The sequence below is a fragment of the Dermacentor silvarum genome, chromosome 1 (genome assembly GCF_013339745.2).
Source record: "Dermacentor silvarum isolate Dsil-2018 chromosome 1, BIME_Dsil_1.4, whole genome shotgun sequence".
Classification (NCBI taxonomy): Eukaryota; Metazoa; Arthropoda; class Arachnida; order Ixodida; family Ixodidae; genus Dermacentor; species Dermacentor silvarum.
This window is the reverse complement of record NC_051154.1, coordinates 132,607,455-132,616,436: the sequence shown is the minus strand read 5'-3', so window position 1 is coordinate 132,616,436 and position 8,982 is coordinate 132,607,455.

The following is an 8,982-nucleotide window of genomic DNA, read 5'->3' as shown; positions in this document are numbered from 1 at the left end:
TTCAAATGTATTTCTCCACTTCGAGAAAAACTGGTTCAGGACCCCTTTAAGGTGATGAAACTACTGATACCTGAAATATGAATCTAAAGCCTGTAAATATTATGGTGTAGCGTTTGTACGCGTTCAGAACATAGTAGTTGATGCATGCGCTTTAATTAATATATTTATTTGTCATCTTTTACGATGTGACATGCAACGGAAGAAATGAATGAACAAACCTTTCACCTTAACATCTCTAATCTACATTCGATGTAACAGGAACAAACAGGCGCCATCCATATAATCATTGATGTATGTTCAGCTCACTTCAAATTACTTTGCGTGCTTTTTTTTACCTTGAAAAAAAAAAAAACCTGCAGACTTCAGTGACCCCTTCGGCAGAGTCTTCTATCAACGGCGTGTGAAAAGCACGTGAGTGATATGTGTCTCAATATTGATTCTCTTTCCAGTAGGCAATGCTAACGACTGGCGACAAAATAAAAGAAAAAATTGCTCTTCTAATTATTTACAACATTTACGCATTAGGGATGGAAGCATCGCCTCTTGCATGCAGAGGCCATAAATACGGGGTGTTTCAGCAAACACTTTCAAAAAGTTTTTAAATGTTGCCTGTGGCATATAGCACAATTCTAGTTCATGAGCTGGTTTACTCGAAGAGGTGGACATTACTTGCACAAAAAATTTAAATGAATAATCGACTAATTAAAAAAATTCACCAATTAGGTTTTCAACATATTAACTTATGACCCGTGTTGCAATTTACAAATTCTAGCCGTGGAATTCGCAAGGCGGATGCACTAGGAACTAATTATCAGGATGGCACCACTTTCGAGATATTAATTCCCTGACATTGCGGAGAAATGCATTGCCGTTCCAGTTACTTTTGTGCTTACTCGTCGTGGTTGCTTAGTGGCTATGGTGTTGGACTGCTAAGCATGAGGTCGCGGGATCAAATCACAGCCACGGCGGCTGCATTTCGATGGGGGCGAAATGCTAGAACACCCGTATACTTAATTTAGGTGCACGTTAAAGAACCCTAGGTGGTCTAAATTATTCCAGAGTACTCCACTACGGCGTGCCTCATAATCAGATCGTGGTTTTGGCACATAAAATCCCATAATTTGTTCTTTTCATACTTTTGTGCTTTGATGCATAAAACGACGTTTTGTTGAGAAAGTGACTGGCACGCCAATGTATTTCTCCGCAAAGTTAGAGAACTAATATCTCAACACTGGTGTCAGCCTGAGATTTAGTTAAAGGTGGATCCGCACTCCACGGCTAGAATTTGTAAATTGCAACATGGGCCATAAGGTAATTAGCTAAATACTTATATGGTTAATTTTGTTAATTATTTGATTATGCATTTCAATTTTTTGTGCAAGTAATTCCCGCCTCTTCGAGTGGACGAGCTCATGAACAAGAATTGTACTATCTGCCACAGGCCACCTTTAAAAATTTTGGAAACTGTTCGCTGAAACACCTTGCATATAGAATTGACTCAGTAACCGAAATGATGCCAAGTCGGATTCACTCAAAATCAGAATAAATAGAAGTCTAGAAGTCATGCGCAGCAGCGATTATACTCGGACTCAAAGTACTAAAAAAATAAAAAAAGAGTGCAGTTTGGCCGGGAAGGCGAAGCAGTATTTGTGATAGCGAAGTACAAGACAATCACACGAAGGAAGATTCTTAGCGTTTAAATCCGTGTAAGGGCCTCACCCATAACTTGACAGCCAATATTAAAAAAAAAAAGACATCCAACTGAGAAGCAATCGCGTTCCGTGCGCTGATTCTGATCAGGCTCAACAGCGAATTGCCGCGCGCAGCATACTTTCGCGCGTCACTACTGGATGTCGAGAGGAGGCGATCGCGGAAGTTTACGGCGGATTTCATACTCGTAGCTGGAAAAATCAGGTCAAATAGCATGGTCCCATGAAAGGCTCGTCAAAATCGCGACAGAAAAGTGTGGCCCTTACACGAATCTATACGTTAGTTATAGTGACCATATAAATTGTAGTAAACATTCACTTAAAGTTAAAATAGTAAGCATAGTGGACATAGTAAGCACGGACCATGTAAACCTGTAAATACCTCACTGGATGACCTCGAGCACTCGCTTTCACAACGCAAGCGTTGTGAAGAACGCTGGCAGCGAAGGCGAACGGTTCGTACAGCCGCGCGATTCACCGCAACTCTGAAAATTAGATTCATCATCACTATCTGCTTATTTTTATGTCCACTAATGACGGCCTCTGTGAGTGATCTGCGATGACCTCTGTCAATTAACTATGCAATACTAGGGGCGCAGAAAGACAGCCCGGCAAGGAAGACAGCGCGCATGAAGTTAGCAACCATCCCTGGTCGCCTTTTATCATTGCACCCACCAATGATTACTAAAAATTAGATATGGCACGCGGGCCCCATAAGCGTCAGCCGCGGACAGTTAGTCATTCACAGTTACGGCAGGGCTAGAGGAGAAGACGCGTTCTCTCCTTACAATTCGCGTTTGATTACGTGACCTACAACTAACCCGAATATTGAGTGCGTGGGAAATAATGCCCATCAAGCCGCCATCCTTTTCGGCTCACTGTTACGTACTTTTTCCCGCACCCACAGGGTATGGGTCGCTCATGTATATGTCTTTTGGATTTAATGCGGAACATCACGGCGACGACAACCGCGACAGTTTGCCTGAAGTGTCGATATAATTGCTATCGCCATAAATCTAGAAATAGAAAATCGTTAGCAGAGGGTATATATATATATATATATATATATATATATATATATATGCTAGGTAGGTTTCGGAAAGCTGTTCGGGCCCCAGTCTCCCCCGGAAAAATGAAAACTTTCCGCCTATGGTCCTATCACTTCACCAGGATGCCTCCGGAATACTTTTTTCTAGCGCTACCTCATGCCCTCTCACATTGCGCCGTAATGAGACGCTTGGCCACGTACAGTCAGTCGACGATGATGTTGTTGTGCCTATTGATTCCTACGAGCCCAGTCCGCAGCCGGAGCTCAACGCGCTGACACCTCACCCTGCGTCTGATGGCGTGTCCTCGGACGTATTTTTCCCTTTCATCGACAGTAACCTTGCTCCGGATCAACGTGCGCAGCTTCTGATGCTCCTCAACGAATTTAGAAGTTCGTTTGACTTCCCTCAAGCGTCGTTAGGTCGAACGAACACCGTTGTTCACAAAATTGACACCAGAACCAACACCCCTTTGCACCAGCGCCCCTACCGTGTATCGCCAGCGGAGCGTCGTATAATTACGGAGCAAGTTAACGACATGCTTCAACGTGGAGTCATCAAGCCTTCTACAGTCCTTGGTCATCCCCCGTTGTGCTGTTCAAGAAAAAAGACGGTTCCATTAGGTTTTGTGTAGACTACCGGCGTCTCAACAAAATTACTAGAAAAGATGTTTACCCTCTTCCCCGCATAGACGACGCCCTCGATTGTCTACAAGGCGCCGAATACTTCTCTTCGCTCGACTTGCGTTCGGGTTATTGGCAAGCCCCGATGGCCGAGTCTGACCGTCCAAAGACAGCGTTCGTCACACCAGATGGCCTTTACGTATTCACAGTCATGCCATTTGGCCTTTGCAATGCGCCTGCAACATTCGATCGAATGATGGACAGCATTTTACGCGATCTAAAATGGCAGATCTGTCTGTGCTACCTAGATGACGTCGTCGTGTTCGCCCCAGATTTCGCTACACATCTCGCCCGCCTGCGCATGATTCTTCAGTGCCTTACCAACGCCAGCCTTCAGCTCAACCTGAAGAAGTGTCACTTCGGGGCTCGCCAGCTCACCATACTGGGTCATGTAGTCTCAAAACACGGCATTCTTCCTGATTCTGAGAAACTTCGCGCCGTTGCGGAGTTTCCTAAGCCGACTACCGTAAAAGCACTGCGCAGCTTTGTGGGCTTATGCTCGTATTTTCGTCGCTTTGTCCGGAACTTTGCCTCCATCATGGCACCGCTTACGAAGCTACTTGCAGGCCCTGGTGACCTTTCAAATTGGACTCAAGCCTGCGGCGACGCCTTCACTACATTACGGCATCTGCTTACCTCACCACCCATTCTGCGCCATTACGACCCGACTGCGCCAACCGAAGTACACACGGACACCAGCGGCGTCTGCCTTGGTGCAGTACTCGCGCAACGCAAACCAGGCTTTTCCGAGTATGTTGTAGCTTATGCTAGCAGTGCCCTCACCAAAGCGGAATCCAACTACTCGGTCACTGAAAAAGAGTGTCTCGCGATTGTGTGGGCAATAAGCAAGTTTCGTCCATACTTATACGGCCACACTTTCGATGTGGTGACTGACCATCACACTCTGGGTTGGTTGGCTTCCCTGAAGGATCCTTCTGGTCGCCTTGGACGTTGGGCTCTTCGCCTGCAAGAATTTGACATTCGCGTAGTGTACCGATCGGGGCGAAAGCACTCTGACGCGGATGCGCTCTCCCGATCTCCCGTGAACTCGACTGAAGAGCCGCATTCAACTGGTGCCTTTCCCTTGGCTGCTCTTACCGCCACAGACATGCCATCTGAACAGCGAAAAGACCCCTAGATCGCCTCCCTCCGAAAGTTCTTTCCACTCCGCCAACTTCTGCACACCCACGTGCACTTCGCCGCCAAGCCACGCATTTCGCAATACGGGACGAACTATTAAATCGTCGCAACTATCGACCGGATGGCCTAAGTGGCTGCTCGTCATCCCTAGCCACATGCGGTCCGATGTATGCGCATACTTTCATGCTGACCCCCAACATGCTCACGCTGGTGCGCTGAAAACGTATGAGCGGCTCCGCCAACGTTATTACTGGCGTGGACTATACACATATGTCCGCAAATGCATTCGGTCTTACCAGTCGTATCAACGACGGAAACCATTTCCCCATTCGCTTGGTCTCCTGTAGCCTTTACCATGTCATGCACGCCCCTTCGACCGTGTCGGAATCGATCTCTATGGCCCACTTCCGTCCTCTGTCGCTGGTAACAGATGGGTCATCGTCGCAGTGGACCACCTAACGAGGTATGCTGAAACAGCCGCGCTCCCTTCGGCTGGTGCTCGTGACGTTGCGAACTTCCTCTTACGTCATTTCGTCCTCCGCCATGGCGCACCACGCGAGCTACTGAGCAACAGAGGGCGTGTGTTTTATTGCGATAGCAATTATATGGACACTTCCACCGGATTTCTGCCGTCGGCGTCGCCGTCGCCGTCGCCGTGAGGTTCCGTATAGATAAAATCTTCGCCGCGCGCCGTATGCCCGAGCGGAAGCGTGCGGGGACGCACGCTGTCACGGAGAGCGAACGCACTCAATCTTCCACACGCAAGCAAGGAAGCGAGAAGCGAGCGCCGGAGGGAGCGTAGGGGGGGGGGGGGGGGGGGGGCGCATTTCTACTCTGCCAACAACCGCGCTCGTCGCTCGCTCGCACCGTCTCTTATCTCCACACGGCTCTGACCTTTACATTCGCCGCTCAGTTTCCGTTGAAGCGATAGACCGCACGTACCTTCCACGTTGCGGCGTATATGCGCTTGCTGCCAGCGTTTTGACAGTCATTGTCTGCAGTCATTCAGTGTGATCTATTCATGTTTGTTTGTGCGCGCTCACACCACAGTTAGTAATAGTCGGGCCACATTTTCCAACGCACGCTACACATGCAATGCTGCCCGGATCGGCAGTGCAGCGCTACAGGTGTGTCCCTTCGCACGCGCTGCCCACGGGCAGCGCTTCTCATCAACACCACCGTTTCACACGCGCCTTCTCGTGGTCATCGAATCTCTCTTCATGTCGGTCTACTTACGCCGCAGCACACCTGCTTACTTAATCAGCTCATGTTTACTACAATTCATATTGCTACCAAAGCCGCTCACCTTACTTCGTATGACATTGCTGTGTTGCTATCGCATTCATTGCTTCGCCCTTAGGGCGAAACTGTGACATTTTTTATCCGATGTCCTTCAGGAGCTCCTTCGTTCATGCCGTACAGTTCACCGCACATCTACAGCCTACCACCCACAGACCAACGGACTAACAGAGCGCTTCGCCCGCACGCTGGGAGACATGCCCATGTACATTGATTCTGACCACTCTAACTGGGATGTCGTTCTTCCGTTCGTCACTTACGCGTATAATACCGCGACACAGACTACCACCGGTTTTTTCCGCATTCTTTCTTTTATATGGCCGCGAACCATGCACCACACGAGAAACAATTTTGCCGTATCGTCCGGACGTCTCCGAATTCAGCCCAGTTTCTGAAATGGCTCAGTATGCTGAAGAGTGTCGTCAGCTGGCCCGCTCATTTACTTCGGACAACCAAGCCCTCCAGAAAGATCGCCATGACCGCAATCTGACTGAACAAGCTTTCGCCGTCGGCTCCCTTGTATGACTCCGCATAACGTTTCATTCCCCTGGCCTGGCTCCCAAGTTTGCCCCAAGTACCAAGGCCCTTATCGCGTCATCGAGTGCCTATCTTCCGTCACCTATGTTATTGAGCCGGTCAACCCAACCTCCGACAAGCGTCGTCTTGGCCGCCAGGTGGTCCACGTGAGCCGTCTCGAGCCATATCATGACTCCCTTATTCTCACGTCGCCTTGAGTCGCCAGGATGGCTCCCCTTCGCCGCCGGGGTACTGTATAGTGGGGATGAAGCAACGCACGCGGCAGTGGGACACTGTCTTGGCTAGAGGCGCGAGCGCAGATCGCGAGCTGTTGACGCCGGCTGAGACTGTCTTTGTGCCCGTCGTGCAACCCTTCCGCCTGACGTCCAACGTTAATAAACCCCCTTCCAATCTCTTTAATATGCAGGAAGACATCCTGCGCCGATAGGTTGGGGCACAACCCAAACTGAGTGTCGGGGAAGAAACGTTCAGCTTCTAAATGCGGTTGTAGCCGCCGGACTATCACGTGTTTGGGAATAAGATTAATCTGGGCGTGTTTCCAATCGCCAGGCAGGGTGCCCTTTCGCCTGTGCTCGTTAAAGGGTCATTCCACGCGAAACGTCCCAGCCCAAAAAACCGACCATCGTTGATTTTCTTGAAAAAAAAAATGGGCTAGATGGCTATTGGGTGAATAAGGTTTCACCAAAGTATTTCGGTCGAAAAAATTTTTTTTGATCACGTGAGCGCTACTTGAAGTTTCCGCATAGAAGCATCAGTTGGTTGGAGGTACATTTTTTTTTATTGCGATAGCAATTATATGGACACTCAAAAGCAGATTTCTGCCGTCGGCGTCGCCGTCGCCGTCGCCGTCGCCGTGAGGTTCCGTATGACGTCAATGGAGATGAAATCGTCGCCGCGCGCCGAACGCTGTATGTGCGAGTGAAAGGTGCGAGGGACGCGCGCTTTCACGGGGAGTGAACGCACGGCGGTGAACAAACGCGCGTTCTGCTCTGTGCTCCCTTAAGGGCTGCAGAAGTAGGCGTCTCTTTCCTCCTCTACAATCACCATATATGTAGAGCAAACGTGCCTTCTTCCGACGCACGAAAGGCCGTGGGGGGAGGGGGAGGGAAGGGAGGCGACGTTTAGCTGCGGCACCAAGTGCCTATTTATATCAGAGGCTCCGGCAACAGTCACCAACGCCGCACGCATTTTGAGCGAACGCGGGCAAAACGCCGACGGCGTCGACAACAGTTCTGCGTGTTGCCGGTGCTGCTGCATGTCCAAGTTTATACAGCTGATAAAGCTGCTATCATTACTCCGTATAGCTCTCTTCAAGTTTGCTGTCGCAATTGATGCTTCACCTTTCAGGTGAAACTGCGACAACTTTTTTTATTCAAGTCTGAAACTAGGTGTAATAACAAAGTTTATTAGAGCATTCTAGGGGCATCCTTCTTTCATATAATGTGATAACTGAATGCATTTTAACATTAATCGCGTTTATTTGGCCCAGTAAAAAAATCAAGAAATGTTGGATTTTCAGAATTTTTTTGTTCGCATAGACTTCGCAAATCTGTCAACTACAATATTCTTTCTTCCTTTTCGCATGTTGCTATAGTGTATGCTAAAAATAATTTGAAATTCTTAAGGCATATTTTTTTTAAGAAAAACACCTCCAAAGTTGGCAAAAAGTGGATTTTTTGTGAGATTCAGACCACATTTAAGCCTTAAGGCCCTCCAGATAAAAATATGTCAGATAGCTCAATATGCGCACCAGCCTCTTAGCTTGTGATTTAGAAATTTTTATTCGCGTAAATTTTGTTTGAAGCGAGAAAAAATGTTTTGAAATCCACAACCAATAACACCAGTAGGCATTGCGTACGTGCCGCTGCTAGGGTGCCTCGATGTCCTCCTCGCCCGCGCGGCGGGCGAGGAGGACATCGAGGCACCCTAGCCGCTGCTCCCCTGGTCGCGTCTGCTCGTTGTCCGCTGCGTGTCGCCGTCTTCCGCCCAGCAGACGGCGGCTAGTATATGGGATGATCATTTTTAAGATTTATGGAATTTTTAAAAATCGCCTGTAGCAGATATAATTCTAGTCATTGAGCTGATTGTCCAGAGGCGGGCAATACTTGCACGAGCAAATCGAAATGCATATTGAACTAATTAACAAACAACTGCTCATTAACTAATTGAATTCTTCATGGCGCATATTGCAATTTACGAATTACAGGCGCCAAGTTTGAAAGACGCATCCACTTGAAATTAATTTCCAGGATGACACCAATTTTGAGATATTATTTCCTAAAGTGTGAGACGAAATAGGTGGGCGGTTACTTTTGTGCTTCAATGCATAGATGAGCATTTTATTAAATAAATCGCAGTTTCGCCCGAAAGTCGAAGCATCGATTGCCATAGCAACTTAGTGGACATCTGTAGGACGTAAGGATAGTAGTTTTATCGGTCGTATAAACGTATAAACATAGGCATACATAGTAAAGTAACAAGCATGGTGTCACGCATGCACAAGCAAACATGAACCCATCTCACTCGATGACTGCTAAAAACGCTCCGTCAAAACGCTGGTGGGAGGCA